General features: G+C 37.3%; 1 protein-coding gene across 6 annotated transcripts in view; it reads right to left on the bottom strand.

The window, feature by feature from the left end:
- Positions 1–27,352, bottom strand: part of LOC6042294 — a 99,597-nt gene that overhangs the window by 31,202 nt on the left and 41,043 nt on the right. The window contains exon 1 of one of the 6 annotated variants that reach the window (XM_038258866.1): positions 23,715–24,717. The exons of the other annotated variants lie outside the window; for them this stretch is intronic. The gene's annotated coding sequence lies outside the window, so the exon portion shown is untranslated. Of the gene's footprint in view, positions 1–23,714; positions 24,718–27,352 lie in introns of those variants that run through there. 6 annotated transcript variants of the gene reach the window in all.

The following is a 27,352-nucleotide window of genomic DNA, read 5'->3' as shown; positions in this document are numbered from 1 at the left end:
GACGACTAATTTGCTTCATGAACTCCTACTCGGCCTTGGGACCACCTCTTAAGACACTGATGGCTCCTAGCTAGGAATTAAACCTAGACACAGCGTCGAGGCCCGCTTTGCATGGCAAAAATGTTGGCTGGGGGGGAAGTGATATTATCACGAAATTTTATTTTAAAGCCAACATTGCTAACGGCGTCGAGGTCCTTACTCATGCCCAAGGATAAAATGTTAGTCTTAATTGAAGAAAAATCATCATATTGTTTTCGAAAAAATTTCACGAATGTTTCATGTTGTAACATTGCTGAGATATCGACAATGGTGGGTTGTTTGAATGAGACTTAGAAAACTTCAATTTTCATGTTTTTTTTCTTTAAGCAGATTTATCTCAGCAACCAGAGGTCAAATCTTCAATGTCTCTTTGACAATTTTAGAGCAAATTTTCAAAAAAAAAAAAAAAAATGTTTTTAGAAATGGTCACTCACGGTCACTATTTTTAACAATCGAAAAACTGCAAATATTTCGTTAAAATCGGTGGCTATACTTCTCTATAGCTCAAAAGTTGCGGGTTTTTGTCTCCCAAAACATATCAAAAAATCTTGAAAATCAAAAAAATACGGATTGTGGGAAATTGAGTTTTTGTGAAAAAAATAATAATTAAAAAATCGGCAAAAAAATTCCGTGTACGAGTTTTCTCAATAGTCCACAACAATAGCCACAACTTTGCTGAAGACACCAAATTGATCAGAAAATTCACTCAAAAGTTACAGCTGTTTAAATATTTACGCACCATTTTTGTATGGACAGCTGCCTAAATTGTTTGGAGACTTGTATGAGTGAACCAATGACACAAAATAGCTTCTTTGCCTTTGTATGTAGGTCATAGGGAAGGCCCCCACAAAGTTTGAGCAAAATAAAAAAATACGAATAAAATCCAATTCCGGTTTTGATAGAGAGTTTCTTAATAGACTTTTCGCCTTAATAGCATTTCTAGACTTCAAATCAATTCACCAAGTATTCCAGATTTCATGACCGCAAGTCCTCTAGTCCTCAAGTCCGCAAGTAACCATTTTTTGCACAATCAACTCTATCGATACACTCGATTACGTCACAAGGTCGTCTGGATAACGCCACGCCAAACCCATCCGAACTCGTATCAAATCCCAACCATTTGTATCAAACCCAGTCTAGTTGCGGTGCCCTCCACAAAAACGTCATCCGTCGTCACTGTCAGCTGTTGATAAGGACTCCATCACCACCACCACCGGTGTTTGCAAACGGCACAACAGAAAGTGATAACGCGACTTCAAGTGGGCCCAGCATGGTCCACCATGTGCGTCCGTATAGTACGCTCTCGGCTGCGGTGGTCCTGGAGTAACTAACTGGTTCCGATAGCAATCTCTGCGCGCGAGCCGAATGGGCACACACATGGCTTGGTTGAGGTGTATTATCAGCGAGTAAACATGGTGCCGATTAATAGAAGAGGCTCTTGGATGGGACTGTGCGAAACTGAGACCGTTTCACTTTCAGGGTTGTTGACGGAAGAAGGTTAGGCAATTATAATTACGGGCAGTCCGAGTGTTGGCCTTGTGCGGGATTTGCACAAAACGTTGCTTAGAAGCTTTAGAAGAGTTAGAACTGAATCAACCTTGGCACTTGATTTGCTCACCGACGGTGGAGATGCTCTAATGATATCAATCTTAGGTTAGTGATGTTACTCCACGAATACAAAAGAATAACGCTTACATGCTTTGTCGTGTAGAGTGCATTTGGGCTAAACCAGCTTCAAACGAACGCGCCACAAAACAAACTGGAACAAATACACACTTTTATATTATATCAATACCAGGTTGACGGTGCACTTTGACTGATTTTCTATGTAAGAACTCATGGCAAGTAGCTGTCAAACTTATAACGATTACTGCGCACAAAGGCAGTTTTAGAACAAAATCTATAAACACATCTCGTCTGACTCAATCTTCTTATTGTTCTAACTCTTTCTCAAGTTCCAGCCTACTTTGATCGTCGGTTCTCAACCGGACTCTTGCATAAATGACCTCTGTCAGGTGCTATCTCTGTCAGACGCAGGGGTTATCAGCGCGTGCACGAGAACGAACACGCGTGACATAACTTCTAGAAGCTTCCGAATCAGGTCAAAAACCGACCGTCAAGGTTCTTCCTTATGTACTGAGGCAACTCGCCGAGTACGAAATCCCGTCAGTTAGGCCGACGGAAGATGTAACTCTACGAAAGCCTGGTTTTGCGGAGACAAGATTGTGTATTGTAATCCAATAATGGTGACACGACGCCAGTTCCGACGTTCAGCAAATTGTTCCAGATTGGATGACAAAAGAATGAGAAGGGGCCCGCGCGGAATTGAATGGGTTTGTCTAATGAAAATATTAACGTTCGCGCTTCACCTTAACGTGGCAGGACGGAAAAATGGCGACACTCGCCAAAAACACGTTTTTTCTTGGGAGACGAGTGCAGGTTGGTGTAAATATGACATTTAGTTAGTATTTTGCCGGAAGAATAGGGCACTAGAGCATTTCAAGGGAGAGTAGACTGATTCAACTTGTTGCTACCGACGGGTAGCTGTCAAACCGGCTATTCAATTCTAGGTTAGGTTGCGCTGTAAACAGTTTGAACTCGTTGAACCAGCCTAACGTGAACGCCAAAACCTGCCGGTACAGTACACAATAAATTAGGGGGAACCCTGAGTGCGAATTGAAAGATTCTTGGCAGATTATACGGAACTGCTCCCGCGCAGTACCCGTCGGGGCGATGATACATAAGAGAGTAAACAAAGTGTTTGCCAGAATCTGAAAGAATGCCAAAAGCCGCCGAGGCAATGTTCCATTGGTCGCAGATGAAGGGACTTTGGCCAATTGTGTGCAATTTACCGCCATAAATCGATTACAATCTGCTGCTGGCAGCACTTCCGGCCCACACAAATCAAATAACAGTTACAAAATCCGACATCCCAGCAAGCCAAGGTCGCTGAATCATACCGGAGTGCAACCACAGTTGATGCATTCGCGCGAATATCACAGCAAGCGGCGAGGAATGTTTGCCTGCCCCTCGGCTGTTTTCGTGTTTTCTTCCTGTTTGCGTCTTCATCTTTACCGGGCCACCGATTTGTAAACATCAACAACGGTTCTCAACGTCCCGATCGATTGCACCGTCGTCAGCGAAATGTTCTGGAATGCGCGCGGGCAAAGCTCAACTCAGACTTCCGGTGACGGAATGACGCGAAGATCTGACGGGGTAAGGTTACATCAGAGCAAGCGAGTGGATCAAGGAGTGGATTCAACCCTGCGTTTGACAGATATCTTCCTCACCTCTTATGCAGTGACCTTGGTGCGACTGACACAAACTCAACTGTCAAACGCAGGGCTGAAATGGTTATGGCGAAATTTCGTTTCAATATTAAATAATATTTATTTTTATTGGAGATTCCTTACAGTTAAATCTACAACACTCGTCTTTAATTGCACTTTTTACAGGCAATTAAAAAGTTGTCTCCAGCTTGAATGGAAGCTTTATACGTGCCAACAGATGTCACGAATGGGCATCAGCCGGAAGGTCCTGATGGCTCCGCTGAGTCGTTCCTTCACGTATCAAATCGTTAAAAAAAGTCTATCATAGTTTTACGAGAAAATGTTCACCGTCCCGCTCCCTTTAAATCCTCCAACCGGGTTGAAGAATTTGTTGCGAAACCGGCAAAGAAACGCTCCAACAGAACTTGAAAGCAACAAACACGTGACCGGCTGCCCGTCGGTGTTTGGTTCAATGGCACGGCAAACTTTTTCCCAAGAGTTTGGTTGGAAATTGGAATCTTTGAGTGCCTTTGCGGCAACGCCACCGTCAAGTGCTCGGGCTGAGACTTGTTGTTCGGTTTTGATGGCAGTAGGTACTAGTTGGTGGTGAGTAAAACATTGATGGAATAGAAAGTGGTTTAAGAAGTAATCTTTGAAACTGGATTCTTCTTCAGTGGGGATTATTTTGACTAAGATAAGCAATGTAGATTTTTAAATAATTGAAAATCATTGTTTTGTCACTTGTGTTCGTAAAAATATGAGCATTGTCGTTGTGAACAACAAAAAAAGCAATTTTAACAAAATTATTGGGCCGCCAAAAGCCCTGTATGTACAAATTAAAAGCACGCCCAATTAAATACTATTTCTGATCACTTCATTCTTCCAGACTTTTTTTTAATTTCGTGAATTAGGCAAATTTCATAATTTTTTGCAATTTTGAGATTTTTTGATGTTTTTAAAATGTTGAAATGTTTTAATACAAAATTATTGTATTTTTATTTTATCTTTTACATATTTAAATTTTTTGAGTACAACAAATAAATTTCTTGAATTTGTAGGATTTTCTGAATTTTAATTTTTGTTTTCTATTTTTTTTAATTTTATGATTCTGATAATTTTTTGTTATTTTCATATTTCATGATTTTTTTTATAAATTCCTATAAAACAAATTTTAAATCAGGGGTGTTCAAAAACAATTTCTACAATAATCTGGAACAATATTATTTAATTCTTGGCTTTTTTAATAATTCTGGAGTTCTTTTTTTTGAAAAGGTCCAATAAACCAAATTTTCTGTTTTTGCTTTTGGGTGTTTTTTAGTACCCCTGACTCAAGGCGGTTTCAAAAACGCCCAAAAAGCAAAAACTGGAAATTTGGTTTATTGGACCTTTTCAAAAAAAAACCTCCAGATTTGGATTTTTTATTTCAAGATTTTTAAAACTCTTGATTTTTTTTGAAACTCTTAAATTTCTTGATTTTCTTATTTTTTTTATTTTCTTGAATTTTTAAAATTTTCTTGAATTTCTAGAATTTTGAATTTCTTATTTTTTTTTAATTTCTTGAATTTATTGTTTTTTTTTTTAAATTTCTTTATTTTGAATTTCTTAAATTTTTCGACATTTTTTGATGACATGAAACTCTTAAATTTCTTGATTTTCTTAAATTTTTTAATTTTTTTTTTTACGAAATTATTTAGTTTTAGATTTTTTTTTATTTCTTGAATTTTTGATTTCTTTAAATTTCTTGAATTTTTTGAGTTCCTTAAATTTCCTGAATTTCTTAAATTTCTTGAATTTCTTGAATTTCTTGAATTTCTTAAATTTCTTGAATTTCTTAAATTTCTTGAATTTCTTGAATTTCTTGAATTTCTTGAATTTCTTGAATTTCTTAAATTTCTTGAATTTCTTGAATTTCTTGAATTTTTTGAATTTCTTGAATTTCTTGAATTTCTTGAATTTCCTGAATTTCTTGAATTTCTTGAATTTCTTGAATTTCTTGAATGTTTTGAATTTCTTGAATTTCTTGAATTTCTTGAATTTCTTGAATTTCTTGAATTTCTTGAATTTCCTGAATTTCTTAAATTTCTTGAATTTCTTGAATTTCTTGAATTTCTTGAATTTCTTGAATTTCTTGAATTTCTTGAATTTCTTAAATTTCTTGAATTTCTTGAAAATCTTAATTTTTTTAAAATTTCAAAAAATTTAATTTTTTAGAGTTTTTTTGCACTTCTAGAATTTCTAAAAATCATATATTTTTTTAAATTTCTTGAATTTCTAAAACTTTTTGAATTTCCTAAGCATCTATATTTTCTTAATATTTTTTTCAAACTTGTTGGGATTTCTTAAATTTCTTTTTTTCTTTTATTTCTCGAAATTTCTTGTAATTTTATATTCTAGGATTAAGAAAATGACTAGAATTTCTTTAATATGCTGGATTTCTTTTTTTTATTTTCTTGAATTTCATGAGATTCTAAGATTTTTTTTTTAATTTCTTGAATTTCATGAGATTTGTGATTTTTATTTTATTTCTTGAAATGCTTTTTCTCTTTTTTGATGAAATTATTTGATTATTCAGATTATCATCAATCATCAAACTGTTAAGAGTGATGACAAATTTCACAAATCGTGGATTCTTTACGAAAAAAAAAATAATATCCATTTTCAACAAAAAATAAAAATAAATATATTCATTTATATACATAACGTTTACAAACATATATTTTTCCAGGGTCAATCCTGAGTTATTAGATCACACGTAACCGGGAGAGAAGAAAAACAAACTCCACACCGACGTGACGAAGAAAACCCTCAACAGTCCATCACTCGAGTTAACAAGCTACGCGAGCGTGTAATTAATGCCATATTTGATGATGGTGACAGGGTGACACGGTGTCTCGTGGACACAGTTCATTATCACCTTGTGTGCAGCAGCGAGAGAGAGAGAGAGAGTTAGAGAGTGCAACTGGGTGCAACAGTGGCCTGTCATTTAGGATTTTTAGGGTTAGAGGTTGTGCTTTTGAACTATATCCGGAGTTGAATCGTCTAGTTTTGTCCAATTTTTGTAATAATCCCGCAACATTTCGTTCAAATTCTCCCAAAGCTGCATTTCGACACCCCATAAAACAGAATCCTGTCAGACAAATGACCGACACTGCGCGGAGCCAGCCATCGCTGTGGTCCAGGTGTCCCGGTCACGCGCTCCGATGACCCTCACGGGATCCATTAAAAATGTCCCAACGGCGCGGAAATGTTTCTTCTGGGTGGCATCGCTATGGCGTAATCCAGACAAGATTTATGGTAACCCTGGGATTGATGCTCGGGATGACACTTGACGCCATTATGGCGGTCGCTATAAAAGTGTCCTTTTCGGTTTGTTTTTTTTTTTTGCTGGTTAAGCTTGAATGAATCTTGAAGCAGTTTGAAGTGTTTTGCACCTGAATTGATTTTCTGTTCAATCCCATTAGGCAGATAGATTTCGGAAGCACACCTTTCTGCTCATCACTATTCAGGCGAACGCATATTAAATGAGCGTTATAAATTTACATAATCGATATGCCATACAAATTGCATTCCCGGTGTACGGCTGCTGGAACCTCAGAGTCACAGCAGGTACTCTTGCACAGCAGAGTTGCGAAATAGTTCAAGTATTTGCTGTGAAAATCTAGGTATATGGCCTAGCAAAGTATGCAGATGAAATTCTTGTGAATTCCCCTTCCGATGCCAAAAACAATCTGGAATCAGATTTCGCTATTCGCCACCAGGTGGCAGCCTTTTGTTGGATGAATCTTGCATGCAAGACTAGCACTACAACCAAATGTTGCTAGCAATTCTAATTCCAAGGTTTGCAACATTTTACGAACGATTTGATGTTAATTATTATTTAAAAACTGCTTCTCTCGTGATCTCATGAATTGCATTCCTGGGCCTCGCGGCAAAAACATAATTTGCCCCGTTTTCTTTTCTTAAGGCACATCCTTATTTTATGCCCATTATAAATCCATTTCCACGCTGTAGTACCTCCCCCGGCAAGCGCGACCTTTTCATTTTCGGCACAGATAATGGCCACTTCGCGAAGGAGAAGTTCCCGCGCGGCTGAAAGTGACTGCACATTCTGCTCGTTTGCGCCATCCGTTAATTAGATCTGGCCTTTGGGCTGATGGGTACCTTACGTGCCCCCTCGGGCGGGCCAAAGTCAAATATCTGTGACCCATTTTTTTTGTTGGGACGTGTCACAAAAGGCTTATGTCACGGCCCAGGCTTCTTCCTTCCAGTCGGAGGAATGCATCATCATAGAGGGAGAGAACCGCAGGAAACCGACCCCGAAATTGTCACCTCAACCATTTTGCCAAACCTCTGCCGTACGAGTTTAAAATTAAGTTCTTCGGAAAAGATCATCGTTTGTGATGGCGGTGTGACTTTTGGCCGATGTGTGTGTGTGTGCGGAACAAATGGAATTAATTTTAACGTCCCGTCCTGCGGTTCTTCCGGTGTAGAGGCTGGACCACAAGCTTCCGGAAGAGAGAGAAAGAGGCGTGGATGTTTACGGTGGTTAGTGGTGATTCTTGGAAGATCCAGCATCTTCTTACCTCTTCAAGAGAGCTTTGCGGGATTTTCTGAGAAGATTTAGAGGAGGGTACAGAATTATTCAAATTGTGATGCGCTTAATTTCTTATTCTAAGATTCAATGGGTGCATTCTTCAAATAGTTTCGTAGAAGGTGTTCTTCACTCTTCGGGCAATAAATGTCAATGATGGTTCTGAATTCAGGGTCCAGAAATAGTGAATTGAGATGAAAAATACACAGCTAAAAAAGTAGTAATCCAGCTGTGTGTAAAAGGCCTAGGTGTAAAATAAATATTGCATTATTTTATGCAATTCTATGTAATTTTACACCCTAAAATATGTAGCCCATCAGTATGGGAATCCTACTTGGCCGAAATGTCAAGCTCATATATGCGTTTATCCTCACAGCGTTTCATTGGTATGATGGCCGAGTGGGCTAAGGCGCCAGTCCTCATTGTTGGTGCTGACTTTGATTCCCGTCGGTTGCTACTTTTTTTTTGTTTTTGCAAAAAATGTACATGCAGTGTGTAATATTAAGTGTTTATTTTGACGAAGATAATGTGCATGCTTTTGCATGCGATTTTACAATCGGGTTTTTTGCTGTGTAAATCACGATATGTAAAATGCTTCTACAAGCAAGAGTAGTGCGGTGCTTGTGGGACGCGAAGTCCTGTTTTTTCGTGTTATTTTCCGTCTCTTTTGTGTCGCTGTTCGAGTGCATGGGGTGGTTGGCCATCATAATTAAATAATGGCATCAGTAGTGCGGTGCTTGTGGGGACGTGCAGTCCTGTTTTTTCGTGTTATTTTCCCTCTCTTTTGTGTCGCTGTTCGAGTGCAGAGTGCATAATTGGCAAAGGGAGCGCGTGGTCGTAAAAAATATGCGGAGTGAAAAGTGATTTCTTTTGTGATTTTCAAAGCCCTTCCAATATCATCGTTGATCGGAAGGCACGGCGTCGGGTGGATTGTGTTTAAATTTTTCGAATAAGGTTTAATTTTGTTTGCGGTGAAAAAGCCAATTCTATATAATGAACGAAAGACGCACTGACAATTTGGATCGTTGAGTTGATAGTGGAGCAAAATAACTGTGTGTGAGTGATTTTGTGTGTTAACCAGAAAGACCTTCCCATAGCATCGTTGCTCGGAAGGCTCGCCGACGGGTCTGTTATGAAAGTCCTCCCCATAGCGTCGTAGCTCGGGAGGCATCGAAAAGCCAATACCTTATCCCACTAACCCAAAAAAATTAATCACGTGATGCTTGAAGGAGATGCTGTGGATTCAACGGTCTCAAGCGGTATCAACAAGTATATAGCGAAAAACTATGTGCTTGATGAGTCTGCAACTTCAACTATCGGACTAACATTCCTCCCTTTTGTTGAACTGCAGGCTTCTTGGGAGGGCGCCGGTATTGACTAATAAAGTCGGGGTCTTCAGGGGTTAAACAGTGAACGGATGGTTGGCTCCCACTGATCATTTTTGATTCATTGTTTAACTTCAGCTGATCTGTCAATAACGGAGTAGCAGCTCATTGGCAGTCAACCATGCTCATGCTCATGCTCATGCTCATGCTCATGCTCATGGTCATATGTAAAATGCTTCTACAAGCAACGCAGAGAATACCAAAAGATAAGTGAGTAATAGGATGTCTCATTTTTCTATTTGTCATCGAATCCCGCGGTGGATGCGTACATTTTATGGTTCTAGCGAATCGCATACAGGATTTCATCATTTTAATGCGCTAATTATCCAAGTCCAAGTCCAAGTCCAAGTCCAAGTCCAAGTCCAAGTCCAAGTCCAAGTCCAAGTCCAAGTCCAAGTCCAAGTCCAAGTCCAAGTCCAAGTCCAAGTCCAAGTCCAAGTCCAAGTCCAAGTCCAAGTCCAAGTCCAAGTCCAAGTCCAAGTCCAAGTCCAAGTCCAAGTCCAAGTCCAAGTCCAAGTCCAAGTCAAGTCCAAGTCCAAGTCCAAGTCTAAGTCCAAGTCAAGTCCAAGTCCAAGTCCAAGTCCAAGTCCAAGTCCAAGTCCAAGTCTAAGTCCAAGTCCAAGTCCAAGTCAAGTCCAAGTCCAAGTCCAAGTCCAAGTCCAAGTCCAAGTCCAAGTCCAGTCCAAGTCCAATTCCAAGTCTAAGTCCAAGTCCAAGTCCAAGTCCAAGTCCAAGTCTAAGTCCAAGTCCAAGTCCAAGTCCAAGTCCAAGTCCAAGTCCAAGTCCAAGTCCAAGTCCAAGTCCAAGTCCAAGTCCAAGTCCAAGTCCAAGTCCAAGTCCAAGTCCAAGTCCAAGTCCAAGTCCAAGTCCAAGTCCAAGTCCAAGTCCAAGTCCAAGTCCAAGTCCAAGTCCAAGTCCAAGTCCAAGTCCTAGTCCAAGTCCTAGTCCAAGTCCAAGTCCAAGTCCAAGTCCAAGTCCAAGTCCAAGTCCAAGTCCAAGTCCAAGTCCAAGTCCAAGTCCAAGTCCAAGTCCAAGTCCAAGTCCAAGTCCAAGTCCAAGTCCAAGTCCAAGTCCAAGTCCACGGATTTGAAAGACAGGAATTGCAGATTTAATTATTTTTTTAAAAAGATAAGGGTATCTTCAAGTAAGGTTAGCTTCTAATTGGGCGTTTTTTTATCAGGTGAATGGTCTTTGGAGACATTCTAGGCAAGTGGTACCGACATTTTGCAATGTGAATTCTGAAATTTTTCACAACTCTTATTAAGTTTAGTTAAAAACTTCAATAGTTATACTAAAGAAACGATATTGGCTTGAATCCAAAAGATTGTGAAAAAGTTGATTTTTTATTATATGTTACATTTTAAGAAAGGTTTTTGAAATGCCTTTCATATTTCTAACAAAATTTAAGATCTGACAACCCTATCAAAAGTTTTAAGCATTAAAGAGTAAACTATACACTTTTTTCAAACTTTTTTTTAAATTATTATCGGATCCATTAGCCTATCTGTTATATTTACAATGAATATGGTTTATTTATGCATTTTCAATCAGATTTTACATTTTTGAAAACATATTTTCAATATTTTTTAAACCAAGACTAACATTTCAAAAGGACGTAATATTGAATGTTTGGACCATTTCAAATGTTAGTCTTGATTGAAAAAAAATAAATATTGTTTTCGGAAAGATCGGAAAATTTCACCAATGTTTTATATTTGTTTGTTTTATGGTTGTTTGGGTGAGACTCTAAGTCTCATTTTTTCAGATCGGAAAATTTCACCAATGTTTTATATTTGTTTGTTTTATGGTTGTTTGGGTGAGACTCTAAGTCATCATTTTTTCTGTTTTTTAATCTTTGCATGGCAATATCTTAGAAACTTAGGGTCGTATCAACAAAGTTCAAAAACACAAAATATAGAGAATTTTCTCAGCTTTTCAAAAAAAATTATCAATGGTGGGCAAATATGTGCACTAATTTTTAAACATCAATAACTGCGACTATTTTCAAAAAAGTTAGCCTTAACTTGAAAATGGTGCACTTTATCAAAATTTCACTTAAGTACTTTTTGATTGCAAATTAGATTTTACTTAGAAAAACGAAAATTTTTGCGACCAATATTTCGTTTTTTTGAAAAAAAATACAGTATTGATTCAAAAATTCATAAATCGGTCAAAATTCAAAACATATAAAAAAATAAAAAGGAAAAATAGTGTTTTTTGCAAATCAAGTTTTAGCATTAGCATTAGCATTAGCATTAGCAATAAAGGTCGCACAATTCCGGTTGGCTGCACAACGCTTATCTTGCTGTTTAACTGTAATTAAACGTATAATAGAACTAGACTCGCATCCGGTTATAATATTCCAATACGGGAGATACCATGTTTTCATATTTAGATGAGCGTGTAAAACTATCCAGTAAGATAAGGGGCTCCTGGCCGGTACCTTGCTAACCTCGGGGATTGGAATGCATGTAAGTAAACATCTATCTAGAATTTTGCAAATCAAGTTTTAGTGCCAAAAATGCAATTGTGAATCATTAAAAAAAAATCACCGTGCATCATTTTTTTCAGTGTCGCCCTTATCCATACCTACAACTTTGCTGAAGACACCAAATCGATCAAAAACTTCCTTCAAAAGATACAGATTTTTGAATTTTCATAAATCATTTTTGTATGGACAGTTGGCAAATTAGTATAGAAATTATATAGCTTCTTTAGGCAAACCGAAGGCATCAAAAAAGTTTTAGCCGGATTAATAAATACAAAAAATAAAATTAAAAAAATAAGATCGATTTCGTAGAGAATTGCTCAGATTGAAAAAAGACGTAAAACCTTAAACTAAAGGAGCTTGGAAGACAAAAATTAAAGGCATGTCGATGCTCCACGTTTTAAAGGGGATAAGGGAAAATCTCCACGATATTATTTTAAAATTTTGACAGAAACAAAACTGTAATATTGAATAAAGGAAATAATAACAATTTTTGCATATTTTTTAACAGACACAAAACAACACAAATCGTACAAAGTTTTCCATTTTTTTTTAAATATGCACAACAAATTCTTAACATGGTGCAGCTTTAAACTAAAACCATTTCACGCAAATATAAGCGCTTATTAGGATTCAGCGAGAAAATAATAATTAACATAAACCAAAAATATGCACGATTTTCCAACTGGTGATAACAGATCGTAACTAGGGGCAAAAGTAACTCTGATGAATGAAGTTACTATAACTGTAACCATGTAGGAGTAACTACTCTGGGGGGGAAGAGATTTTCTCCAACCATGAATAAATTATCCAGGTCAGCAGAGGCGCCGACTAGTCCAAAATGTTGGGGGGGCACGGTTGTTTTCCGAAATCGTTAGGTGGGGACCATCCATAAACCACGTGAACACTTTGGGGGCGACCACGCCCGTACAAAAAGTTTTATTTGTATGGACAGTTGTCCACGAGGGGGTGATTTCCGTGTCCACGTGGTTTGTGGATGGTCCCGTGAGAGTGGCGATTTGATGTTTAAGTTTATTGTATATCACGAATTTTACCAATTTGAATATTACGATGTGATTCGAGTTTTTTTCATCCGGAATCAATTTTTTTTGAAAAAGATAATTTGTTAAAACGTGATTGAGAATGTTTATTGGGGGAATTTTTAATATGTTTGGAAGGCGAATTCCTTCTAATTGACATATTCTCACTTATTTTCCAGAAGTAACAGTCAATAATAAAAATGATCAGGTATTTAAAATTCAACAACACAAATATTCTAAAAATAAAGACAAAAGTAAAAAGCAAAAATTTAGAACTTTAGCAAATGGAAAATATTAAAAAAAAACAACATTTTTCAAATCTGCAATCTGAAAAAAATAACAGAAAAAATAAATATTCCAAAATTAAAAAAGTTTAAAAACTCGAATTAAAAACTCATGGCTTAAAAAATTTTAAGAAATCAAAAGTAGAAATTCAGAAATTTAAAAAATCGGAAATTTGGAAATTACAATAAAATTCAATAAGAAAAAATCGAAAATTTAACATCAATTTGTTAAGAATTTAAGAATATAAGAATTTAAAGAATTTAAGAATTTAGAATTTAAGAATTTAAGAATTTAAGAATTTAAGAACCTAAGAACTCAAGAACTCTAAGAACCTAAGAACCTAAGAACCTAAGAACCTAAGAATCCCAAGAACCTAAGAACCTAAGAACTTGAACCCAAGAACTCAAGAACTCAAGAACCTAAGAACTCAAGAACTCAAGAACTCAAGAACCTAACTCAATAAAACTAAGAACTCAAAGAACTCAAGAACTAAGAACCTAAGAACTTAAGAACTCCAAGAATCCCAAGAACTCCAAGAACTCCAAGAACCTAAGAACTCAAGAACTCCAAGAACTCAAGAACTCAAGAACTCAAGAACTCCAAGAACTCCAAGAACTCAAGAACCCAAGAACTCAAGAACTCAAGAATCCTAAGAACTAAGAACTCAAGAATCCCAAGAACTCAAGAACCTAAGAATCAAGAACCTAAGAACCTAAGAACTCAAGAACTCCAAGAACTCAAGAACTCCAAGAACCTAAGAACCTAAGAACCCAAGAACTCAAGAACCTAAGAACTCCAAGAATCCCAAGAATCCTAAGAATCTAAGAATCCCAAGAACTCAAGAACCTAAGAACTCAAGAATCCCAAGAACTCAAGAACTCAAGAACTCAAGAACCCAAGAACTTCAAGAACTCAAGAACCTAAGAACTCCAAGAATCCCAAGAACTCCAAGAACCTAAGAATCCAAGAACCCAAGAACTCCAAGAACTCAAGAACCTCAAGAACCTAAGAACCTAAGAAAGAACTCCAAGAACCTAAGAACTCAAGAATCCCAAGAACTCAAGAATCCCAAGAACTCAAGAACCTAAGAACTCAAGAACTCAAGAACCTAAGAACTCCAAGAACTCCAAGAACCTAAGAACCTAAGAACTCCAAGAACTCAAGAACCTAAGAATCCCAAGAACTCAAGAATCCCAAGAACCTAAGAACTCAAGAACTCAAGAACTCAAGAACTCCAAGAACTCCAAGAACTCAAGAACCTAAGAACCTAAGAACTCAAGAACTCAAGAACTCCAAGAACTCAAGAACTCAAGAATCCTAAGAACCCAAGAACCTAAGAACTCAAGAATCCTAAGAACCCAAGAATCTAAGAACTCAAGAACTCAAGAACCCAAGAACTCCAAGAATCCCAAGAACTCAAGAACCTAAGAACTCCAAGAACTCAAGAATCCCAAGAACTCAAGAACTCAAGAACTCCAAGAACCCAAGAACTCAAGAACCTAAGAACTCCAAGAACTCAAGAACTCCAAGAACTCAAGAACTCAAGAACTCCAAGAACTCAAGAACCCAAGAACTCAAGAATCCCAAGAACCTAAGAACTCAAGAACCCAAGAACCTCAAGAATCAACCTAAGAACCTAAGAACTCAAGAACTCAAGAACTCCAAGAATCAAGAACTCCAAGAACTCCAAGAACTCCAAGAACCAAGAACTCCAAGAATCTCAAGAACTCAAGAACTCCAAGAACTCAAGAACCTAAGAACTCCAAGAATCCCAAGAACCTAAGAACTCAAGAACTCAAGAACCTAAGAACCTCAAGAATCCTAAGAACCTAAGAACTCAAGAACTCCAAGAACCTAAGAATCCCAAGAACCTAAGAACTCCAAGAACCTAAGAATCCTAAGAACTCCAAGAACTCAAGAACCTAAGAACTAAGAACTCAAGAACTCCAAGAACTCCAAGAACTCCAAGAAATCTAAGAACTCAAGAACTCAAGAACCAAGAACTCCAAGAACCTAAGAACTCCAAGAACTCCAAGAACTCAAGAACCCAAAGAACCCAAGAACTCAAGAACCTAAGAACCCAAGAACCTTAAGAACTCAAGAACTCAAGAACCCAAGAACTCAAGAACTCAAGAACTCTAAGAACTCAAGAACTCAAGAACCTCAAGAACTCAAGAACTCCAAGAACTCAAGAACTCAAGAACCTAAGAACTCAAGAACCTAAGAATCCTAAGAACTCCAAGAACTAACTCAAGAACCTAAGAACCTCAAGAACTCAAGAACCTCAAGAACTCCAAGAACTCAAGAACTCAAGAACTCAAGAACCTAAGAACCTAAGAACCTAAGAACTCCAAGAACTTAAGAACTCAAGAACTCCAAGAATCAAGAACTTAAGAACCCAAGAATCCCAAGAATCCCAAGAACCTAAGAATCCCAAGAACTCCAAGAACCTAAGAACTCAAGAACTCAAGAACCTGAACTCAAGAACTCCAAGAACTTCAAGAACTCCAAGAACCCAAGAACTCAAGAATCCCAAGAACCAAGAACTCAAGAACTCTAAGAACTCAAGAACCTAAGAATCCCAAGAACTCCAAGAACTCCAAGAACTCAAGAACTTAAGAACTCAAGAACCTAAGAACTCAAGAATCCTAAGAATCCCAAGAACTCAAGAACTCAAGAACTAAGAACCTAAGAACTCCAAGAACTCAAGAATCCTAAGAACTCAAGAACTCAAGAACTCAAGAACTCAAGAACCTGAACTGAACTAAGAACCTAAGAACCTAAGAACCAAGAACTCAAGAATCCCAAGAACTCCAAGAACTCAAGAACTCCAAGAACCTAAGAACTCAAGAATCCTAAGAACTCAAGAACCTAAGAACTTCAAGAACCCAAGAACTCCAAGAATCCTAAGAATCAAGAATCCTAAGAACTCAAGAACTCAAGAACTTAAGAATCCTAAGAATCCCAAGAATCCTAAGAATTAAAACTCAAGAATCCCAAGAATCCTAAGAACCTAAGAACTAAGAATCCTCAAGAATCCAAGAACTCAAGAACCCAAGAACCTGAACTCAAGAACTAACTTCAAGAATCAAGAACTCAAGAACTCAAGAACTCAAAGAAGAACCTAAGAACTCAAGAACTCAAGAACTCAAGAACTCAAGAACTAACCTAAGAATCAAGAACTCAAGAACTCAAGAACTCCAAGAACTAAGAACTCAAGAACTCAAGAACTCCAAGAACCTAAGAATCAAGAACTTAAGAACTCAAGAACTCAAGAACTCAAGAACTCAAGAACTCCAAGAATCTCCAAGAATCCTAAGAACTCAAGAATCCCAAGAATCCAAGAATCCTAAGAACCTAAGAATCTAAGAATCCAAGAATCCTAAGAACTCAAGAACTCCAAGAATCCTCAAGAATCCTAAGAATCTAAGAACTCAAGAACTCAAGAATCCTAAGAACCTAAGAATCCCAAGAACCTAAGAATCCCAAGAACTCAAGAACTTAAGAACTCAAGAACTTAAGAACCAAGAATCCTAAGAACCTAAGAATCCAAGAACTCAAGAACTCAAGAACTCAAGAACCCAAGAACTCAAGAATCCAAGAACTCAAGAACCAAGAACTCAAGAACTCAACTAAGAACTCCAAGAACTCAAGAACTCAAGAACTCCAAGAACTCAAGAACTTAAGAATCCCAAGAATCCCAAGAACTTAAGAACTCCAAGAACTCAAGAACTCAAGAACTCAAGAACTCCAAGAACTCCAAGAACTCCAAGAATCAAGAACTCCAAGAATCCCAAGAACTCAAGAACCTAAGAACTCCAAGAACTCAAGAACTCAAGAATCAAGAATTCCAAGAACTCAAGAACTCAAGAACTCAAGAATCCCAAGAACCAAGAACCCAAGAACTCTAAGAACTCAAGAACTCAAGAACTCAAGAATCCAAGAACCTAAGAACTCAAGAACTTAAGAACTCAAGAACCTAAGAACCTAAGAACTCAAGAACTCAAGAACTCAAGAATCCCAAGAACTCAAGAACTCCAAGAACTCCAAGAACTCAAGAACCTAAGAACTCCAAGAACTCAAGAATCCCAAGAACCTAAGAACCCAAGAACTTAAGAACTCAAGAACCTAAGAATCCTCAAGAATCCCAAGAATCCTAAGAAGAACTCAAGAATCCCAAGAACTCAAGAACCTAAGAATCCCAAGAACTCAAGAATCCTAAGAATCCCAAGAACTCAAGAACTCCAAGAACTCAAGAACCTAAGAACCCAAGAATCCTAAGAACCCAAGAACTCTAAGAATCCCAAGAACTTAAGAATCCCAAGAATCCCAAGAACTAAGAACTTAAGAATTTAAGAATCCAAGAATCCTAAGAACTAAGAACTCAAGAACTCAAGAACTCAAGAACTTCAAGAACTCAAGAATCCCAAGAATCCCAAGAATCTAAGAACTCAAGAATCCTAAGAACTCAAGAATCCCAAGAATCAAGAATCCCAAGAATCCAAGAACTCAAGAATCAAGAATCCCAAGAACTCAAGAACCTAAGAACCCAAGAATCCCAAGAACTCAAGAATCAAGAACTTAAGAACCCAAGAACCTAAGAATCCCAAGAACTCAAGAATCCTAAGAATCAAGAACTTAAGAACTCCAAGAACTCCAAGAACTCAAGAACTTAAGAAAGAACCTAAGAACTCTAAGAACTCAAGAACTCAAGAACCCAAGAACCCAAGAACTCCAAGAACTCAAGAACTCCAAGAACTCTAAGAACCTAAGAATCCCAAGAACTCAAGAACTCAAGAACTCAAGAACTCAAGAACTCCAAGAACTCAAGAACTCAAGAACTCAAGAACCTAACTCAAGAACTCCAAGAACTCCAAGAACTCAAGAATCCCAAGAACTCCAATCCCAAGAACTCAAGAACTTAAGAATCCTAAGAATCCCAAGAACTTAAGAACTCAAGAACTCAAGAATCCAAGAACCTCAAGAACCTCAAGAATCCCAAGAATCCCAAGAACCTAAGAACTCCAAGAACTCCAAGAATCAAGAACTCCAATCCAAGAACTTAAGAACCTAAGAACCTAAGAATCCCAAGAATCCCAAGAACTCAAGAATCCCAAGAACTCAAGAACTCAAGAACTCCAAGAACCTAAGAACTTAAGAATCCCAAGAAGAACTAAGAACTTAAGAACTCAAGAACTAAGAACTCAAGAACTCAAGAACCCAAGAATCCAAGAACTCCAAGAACTCAAGAACTCAAGAACTCCAAGAACTCAAGAACCTAAGAACTCAAGAACTCAAGAACTCCAAGAATCTAAGAACTCAAGAACCTAAGAACTCAACTCCAAGAACTCAAGAACTCCAAGAACTCCAAGAACTCAAGAATCTAAGAACTCAAGAACTCAAGAACCAAGAACTTAAGAACTTCAAGAACTCAAGAACTTAAGAACCCAAGAACTTAAGAACCTAAGAACCTAAGAACTCAAGAACTCAAGAACTCAACTTAAGAACTCAAGAACTCAAGAACTCAAGAAGAACCTAAGAACCTAGAAAGAACTCAAGAACCTAAGAACTTAAGAACTCAAGAACCTCAAGAACTCCAAGAATCCCAAGAACTAAGAACTCAAGAACTCTAAGAACTCCAAGAACTCTAAGAACCCAAGAACTCTAAGAACTCAAGAATCTTAAGAAATTAAGAACCAAGAATCAAGAAATTAACCTAAGAACTCAAGAATCCTAAGAACTCCAAGAACCTTAAGAATTTAAGAATCAAGAATCCTAAGAACTCAAGAATCCTAAGAACCTAAGAATCCTAAGAATTTAAGAATTAAGAATTTAAGAATTTAAGAATTTAAGAATTTAAGAATTGAATTTAAGAATTTAAGAATTTAAGAATTCAAGAATTAAGAATTTAAGAATTTAAGAATTTAAGAATTTAAGAATTTAAGAATTTAAGAATTTAAGAATTTAAGAATTTAAGAATTTCCTAAGAATTTAAGAATTTAAGAATTTAAGAATTTAAGAATTTAAGAAGAATTTAAGAATTTAAGAATTTAAGAATTTAAGAATTTAAGAATTTAAGAATTTAAGAATTTAAGAATTTAAGAATAACCAAAAAGATACACAAACGGTTTTTAATAAAATCAAAAAAAGCATTATGACAATTTGATACGACCAAAAATTTTCAATTTTTTAAAATGAAATCAAGAAAAAAATTACCTAAAATTATTCAAAAAATATCGAATTTATCAGCATTTTTTAAAATGTAAAGCTGTCATCAAATGACCATTTTGGAAAGCGTTTCAGTTCATTTTCGCTAAATCCTGATCTACAATGGCAAATCGCAGAATGTTGCGTCTGAAAACTTGATGATTGTTTTTGTAAGAGTTTACGTAAGTTTGCTCTTGTATACTAAGCTTGCTGGTTTTCCTACCTAGTTAGCATAAGAGAGCACAGTAGTATAGATGAAACGTTGTCGATTTAGAAAACAACAAATGTTTTTGAACTATTTTACAGATTCGATTACAAGAATTCTATCCAATTCCAATTCAGTTTTAAATATTATTTTCAATTATTTCTGGGATTTTTTTTCTAATATTTAAAATAAGAATATTTTTTTTCCAAAATTTCTGGGGGGGCACAATGTATGGGCTGCCCCCCTTGCCCAATTTTAAGGGGGGCAAAAAGTACCGTGCCCCCCCAGAGTCGGCGCCCCTGCCGGTCAGTGTACTTGGTCTAAGGTATTTAGTCAGTTGGGAAATAGCAACTTTATTCATAACACTTCCTCTAGTTACATTGGCCGGATTAGCTTTGCTAGGTAAGTGGTGGACGATGGAAAGGGCACTTATTTCTGGAATTTTGTAAGCGGTCTGTGAATCTTTCATGAAAGCTGTATTAATTGAAGTGATATTCATTTCGAAAACTGTGCAATTGTTGACATAAAAAGAATCGTATATGGCAGAGATAATCACTTAAAAGTGGAAAAAAAACTGCTCATCCTCCTCCCCTGTGTGAGATAAATTATGGACCTCGTGTAATTGCCATGAATACTTTCCAGCAGCTGATCCCACCGCTGGACGAAAAATGGCCGCGGGCACTGGAAAAAATGGCCTTGACCGAGACCCCGCTCGCGATGACGGGCGGAACATGGTAATCCTTGCAGATGCTAACCCTTAATGCATTAAAGGGTCATTTTTTTAAATTTTTGATTTCTAACGCATATGAAATGCTCACTTTCAAACTTCACACTTTAATCTCAAGTCAGATGTTCCGAGAGATTGAGCATGAATCTGCACGTATGCTGAAGGGTAGTGAGTCGAAACCATTGCAGACCTGCTGTCAGCACATGATGGGTAATATACGAGGGACATGTTTTTGCCGCAGTGAACATAAATGGAACACTGGGAAACTCTGCAAACTCAGCACTCTGGGATGTGTACTCAGTGCGAGGGAAAAAACACTTTCGCTGATGAAAATTCGAAAAGATGAGATAGTTTCTTGCGTTTGAACGACAAAAAAGTGTAACAAATAAAATCAGCATGTTCCGTTAGCGATTGATATGTTTGTTGGATGCAATATTGCATAAAACATTCAACACAAGATTTGAAAATTTGAACTGACGTTGTTGACATGCTAGTAATCGGGATGCACGCTTCTAAATGTGCGCAAAGTCGGCCATCGGCGTCAATTGATGATTCGATTCCGATTGATAAGGTTTTTTGTTTTGATTTAGTAAAACAAACACAATCCCGTAGTTCAGATGAGAAAAGCATGGACTAGCACGCGGTTTTTACCGCAGGCAACATCTTGTTGATTGAAATCAGTTCGGCAAACAAATATTCCACCAATCCAATTAGTAAGGAATTAGGTTTCCAAACAGTTGTGCATTTCCAGACCCCAGCTATGGAACATTGGTAAATTTCAATTTACCTCCTCAATTAAATGCAAACAAACCGGTGAACTTGAGTGGGTTTCATTGTCTGAAAATTTGTGTGTGTCTGTCTATAGATGCCTCAAGGGGAACTAACTCATCCCTACCAGAAAAATTACGAGGCTTAATGGATTCAGATTGGACGGAAAATCAGGTCACATCAATAGCCTGGTGTCGTCGATTTAAGGGAGAGGTGCGCCGCGAGATGAGATTCGATTTTGATCGATTAGAGATTCAAAACAAAAGGTCCCGTCAACTGGGGCGACTCGGGACAACCACCTCAATAAAGAGAGTCTTTTTTTGAATCAACTGAAAACATCTAAAACATCACATCACATGAGTATTGGTGAGAACTGTAGTTCACTGTCATGTTTACGTATCGGTAAAATTGATATACGAGCAAAATCTGTTATAAAAGGTATTTTTTTTGTAGCAAATCCACTATTTTTATACATGTTTTTTTCCTGTGGGTGTAGAATTTCTCAAAAATTGTTGAAGATTTTTTATTTCCATTTTTTTTAATTTTATGAAATGTTGTCAATGGTCAGTGATGTTGCATTTTTTTGCCCTGCAATCTCCATACAATTTTGAAACTGGCAAAACAATGAAAATATATCTAAAAGTGTTCATGCTTTAACATTGAAAATCAAACAAGTAAGGGGAGAGGGGGCAATATGCACCCCCGGGGCAAAATGAACCCCCTCGGTTTTTCTCGGTATTTGGAAGAATTGTCCGGGGAAAAAAAATCATAGAAATTGGAAGCTTATTATTGCTAAACCATGCTGCAAAAATTTGAGCTTCGTAGTATAAAATCAGCCTAAGTTATTTGCAAAACATTAAAATGTTGTGTTTTCTTCTAATTTTCATTGAACTTTCATCATGATTTTTGGACAATATAAAAAGCATTTATTGATGTTGTGAGTTTTGAGGTAGATAGTTTTTGCCATAATCTTCATTATTCTGTAGATAGCTGAGTCAAAAAAATATAAAAAAATGCATTTTTAATTAAATTTTCTACAAAAAGCGTAGTCGGGGCAAAATGCACCGCTGTGAAGCTCCTTTGTAAAAACAGCGGTGTCATCTAGTGGTGACTAGTGAAAACTGTTTTTACCCGGTGCATTTAGCTCTATATTTTGGTGTATTTTGGCCCGTTGTTGTAGTGCATTTTGCCCCAATGTTGCGGTGCATATTGCCCCGCATGGTTATTTGAAATGAATTAGAAATGTTTTTAGAAATTTGATATTTTCGAACATTTTTGAGGTCTTTTAAGACTTTTTTCACATGGATGACGAAGAATAATAGTTGGTTTAGAACATCAAACAAAATTCTTCCACAGTAATGCTGTAATGGTTGAGAAATCACAGTTTTCCTTTAGGGGGTGCATATAACCCCCTCTCCCCCTACACCGAAACCGATGGTTTGACACCAACTGTTGGCAAACGAATGGGATCACTTTTTAGTTTGACACCCTCTTTACACAGATCTCACACATACTATTAAACGTTATGTTTGATAGTATGTGTGAGTCCCGTGTAAAAAGTGACAGTTTGTCACTTTTTAGTTTGACTTTGTGAAACCAACGGGGAACAAACTAAAAAAGTGTCAAACGAAAAAAAAACAGTGTAGTTTCTGAGTTATCGCGATTTGGAAAAAGCTTGCTAATTAAAAACGTGACGCTGAGAAAACCCAATTTCACAAAATTTTAACCTCAAGGGCCTTTTTTAGCAACCAGCAATTTGATCAACAACGTAAAAAAATATAGAACAATTTTAAAAGTTTTTACATCAATCCGTAAATATTCTTTGAACGATGCTTTTTTTTATAAGCTCCTAAAAATAAATGTGTTCATTCATTAATTGATGCAATAAATCTCCAACAAGTGTCATACATCGGCATCTGACCACTCCTTAGCCACCAATCTGTGGTGGCCGAGGCAGTAAAGTCCTTGGGTTAGTATGTCAAAGGTCTACGGTTCGATTCCCGTAGTCGATACTTTGGGTTTTTTGTTTTGACGGATGAACTTTTTTTGCAAATGAACCTCGAGAGAACCATTCTTTCGCTCATCTCGAGCTGTGTTCTCTGTGTCCGTAAATGGTACCACTATTCTTTCGTCTCGAGGCCATTATTCTCTCAAGCTAAAAAAGTACCTTTTAAACTGAATAAAATAGTAGCCTGTAAATTCTCTTGCCCAAAACAGTTGAATTTAATTATTTTTTTACACGATGGGTACCGTTTACACGGAGAAAAATGAGTTCCCAAAATCGTGAACAAGCGTTCATGAATATCACGAACAATGTGTTCAAATTCCATGATACGGTTTTGAAAGACGTGCCATGCTATTTGAACACTTTTCTCGTGGTTCCAATATTCATGAACGCATGTTCACGATTTTGGGAACTCATTTTTCTCCGTATAACTGAAATAATCTGAGCCCTCGTTGATGTTTTATTTGGTTTAATTTTACCTTGGTTCTTGGGGTATTGGTTCTGAAACAATAGCTTGCGATAAACTAGCGTTTAAATATTTAATAGTGGAATGTCGTGTGACAGAGCTGCCAGATTAACGGATTATTCTTTTTATAGCGACCCAATTTTCAAAACCACTTTAAATCAGCAGAAAGTTCCAGAACCCACGGTTTCACGCAATTTATTTGCCCACCCCTGCGAATAATGGTACAAGATAATAATTACCATAACAATAGCAGTACTCCCAGTTATCATCGTGGTCACAAATTATTTCCACTCCGAGTTGAGCCTTTTCTTCTTTCCAAAATTATCCTCCACTTTGCCGTAAACGAACAATACCGAATTACGTTCACAGTTAACAAAACACTGGGAAAAATCTCCACTGTAAACAAACGCACTGTAATTCAATCACGCACTCACACACTGCTGTAAATTGTGGCACCACACAATTATGACTACGATTTCACGGTTTTGTGTTTTTTTCCCTCAATCTACTTTGTTGTAAAATGCGTTGTTATATTCTTCGATGGGGGATAAAATGTTGAATAATTCACTCAAATCGCAATGTTCTCACATCTGTGACGCAATGACAGGAACGATCGCCACTCGAATAATCCTTTCGGGGTCAAATTGACACCGGCGCGCTAACATTTCGCAACTTGGGCGCAACTTTTTCGGCACAATTTTGCAATATTTCTTTTGCGCGGCGTCGTAATTTTTCTTTCTCACAATACACAAAACAAGGAACACACACCCGAAATAATAACCGTTTCGCGCACACGGTCTATTTTTATCGGTGGGGTGACTTTCTCAGGTTTGGGGACCTCGCGGTAGACACCCCGAGGAACGGCCGGCACACGGGATTCGGCCGCTCGGGTTTGTTTGCAAACAAACGCGTTGGTCACTGGCCTATGGTTTTGTTTTTGAACGAAAATAAATTTTCCGCTGACGGCACCGCGTCTTGACGCACCACACCGGCTTGCACCTTAACGACTTGAACTTCTTGAGCTAGAACATCGACTTAATCCAGTGATCGCGATCGTCAGCGATAAAGAAGAAACCTGTCGTTCAACACCGACTTCCCGTGTTCTCCCGCACTCTTTGTTCTGTGATCGATCAACCACAAACTTCCAGAACTTCCACGTTCAGACACTTGATCCAGCGATACGAGCGCGCGCGCACACCCGAACCTACAACCTTGCAGAGCTGTTGATTTGTGGACTCCTCGGCGAGTACTGAATCCCGCTGGTTAGCTCAAGTTCCCGCAAAGCTGAGCGGAGAATCGCCGCGGTCGACATAGCCGACAAAGAAGGTCCCCTCTATCAATAATGGGTGATGGTATCAGTAGGCGCGCACGAGACGTCCACTACTCACAGCCTGCTGAGACTCGGACGAGACGCTGAGATGATCAGGGAGAACTCGCTCAAAGAGAATCGCTAGGACGTACTAAGGATTAAGCGTGCCCTCGCGGAGATGGTCCGATTAAGCCCAAACTAGAACAGTGAGAGAGAGAGAGCGCGCACGAAAAGAGTGGCTTCTGCTCAGCTGAGTCAGCGCGAGTGACTTACTGGTGGTTGTTTGTTCTCGGGAAGAAGCTTCCGATCCGGGTGGTGCATTGTTGTGGAGAATGGGAAACTTGTGTAGCGATAGAAACATATGCCAGAGATTATCATCTTGACTAGGGTGCCGGAGCACTGCCCGGAAGAGGAAGAAAGCTTAAACAGCTTGAAGCACCTGGCGTCTCCCTCGTATATTTTGAATTTATGAAACCGACAGTGGGGATGGTATTGGGCCAAATTATGTTCTAATTTAATTCGGTTTTGAGGGTTGTATTGAGGAACTTGTATATAAGGAGACAGTAAGTTTACGTATTTATAAAAAAATGTGTTTTTTTGGAAGTTGTTTAAAGTTGAGGTTAGCTTTCGAACAAAAACAATCATTTCAAATAAATTTTGTAACTACTTGAAAATTCTTTAAATACCTTGGCTTCCAACCTGCATCTCGTCACTTGTGTGCTATCTTATGACAACGACCACTTTGGTCGAACATGAATTAATTATGAAACTCTTGTAGTTTTAACCCGATTCTAGAAATTAATTTTTAACACTTGTGATATAGGCCAAATTATCATCAAAATGATCGTGCTTGAATGTTCAAAAAATAAAACACTTGTGAAATTTTCGTAATTCGAGCAAAATATTCGATATTTAACTTTTTTCAAATGTTAGTATCGATCCCAAGATTCTATAAATATAACTGTTTCGAAAAATTTTTTTTTTACTTCGAAAATAGGACCATTGATTTCTGAGATATTGATAATTGGAGATGAGCTTTCCGGTAAAACTATCGACGATACTAAAAAATCAAGGCCATCATATAAAAATGGCTTAAAACCACAAAAAATACCAAATCCCCCTGTTTTTTCAACATTTTTATTTTTAAAACCGCTGTTACTCCACAAGGATTGGACTTAGAATAATGGCTTTTATTTAAACTTGTCTGGAAAATCGATTCCGGCTGGCTGGCTGGTTTTTGATGATTTTGGCGTTCAGACCACTTAAAAACAGTAATAACCATATGAGGCTATTTGTACAAAAATTGTGAACAAAAAAAACGGCATCTTTTACGCTTGATATTAGAATTGTGCAGTTTTGGATTTTTGAGTTTTTGAAAAATGTATTTTTTTGAAAAATATTGAGTATATGGTCATACCACATTTTAAAATTCGTTTTAAATCGACGCTTTCATGCTATCTTAATACACGCCGCTTTTTGACGTTCCAAGAAAAACGCGTTCTAATGTTTGACCTTGAAAAAAACAAAAATACAGCATGCAATCTTTTGTTTGGTTGACCGTTCTGTGCACTGTCCCGAAGTATGGTTGAATTTAGTTGCCGGAGTCCGCGTTATTACTACAAATGTTTATGGTAGTCGGGCATGTACATGTGTCAAACGCGTTCTGACCTGAAATCCTTTTGGCGAGTTGTCGCATTTCCAGCAAACTTCTTTCATATGAAGAGTAACAACAATGCACGGAGCTTTGCGGGGTTTTATCCCCTCGGAAATCGCGTGTTTTGGCGTTTCTTAAAAGTGTCCTTACAAAATGACGAAATGAACAATCAAATTTACATTCGAGGATAACCATACATTTATTTTTTAACTTATTCAAGTGATATAAAATTTTCAGTTTTTCGCAATTCAATTCAATTCGATTTTTTTTTAATTTAACAGTTCTTATATACAATATAACATTTTCAAATCAGAGTTTTGAAGAAACCTTTCAACGGACATCAGTTTGTGAAAAAATGGGGTTTTTCTCAAAATCACCTTTTCATGAGTTCATTGATTTTTTTCAAAATTGTTAAAGTACCATAAGGTCTTTGATATATTTTTGCAAGTATGTGTGAAAATCGTCATTCTCTTTTCATAAAGAATAGTAGATGGTTAAAATGTTGAGTTGGAGTCTCGAAAAGTGATTATTTAAAAAAAAAGCATCCATGTTGACTATGTCTTATCCTTTTTGCATCAAAAACCAAAAATATTGAAAAATAATATTGTTTAAAACATTTTTCGGTGGGATTTTGGCGGAATCTACCGTATTTTCTTTTAACCCTTCCAGTTTTAAATTCTTCAAAAAATATTATAGGCTAGTTTTGGAAATTTTTATGTTTGGGTCCTATATGACCCAAAGGGTTAAACTGCTTTTTAAAACTTGAGTTGTGCTAGAACTTTCCGTTTCACTTTAAGCACAACCCTAATATAAATGATACGAAATTCCTAACAAAACAAATCTCCACAATTGAAAAAAAAAACAATATTTTTAAATAGCTTAGAAAACAGTTGTTTAGAGATCCTGGAACGTCT

Source organism: Culex quinquefasciatus, chromosome 3 (assembly GCF_015732765.1).
Source record: "Culex quinquefasciatus strain JHB chromosome 3, VPISU_Cqui_1.0_pri_paternal, whole genome shotgun sequence".
In the NCBI taxonomy this organism is placed as follows: domain Eukaryota; kingdom Metazoa; phylum Arthropoda; class Insecta; order Diptera; family Culicidae; genus Culex; species Culex quinquefasciatus.
The sequence above is the reverse complement of the archived record's forward strand: the minus strand, read 5'-3'. Positions and strand labels throughout refer to the sequence as shown.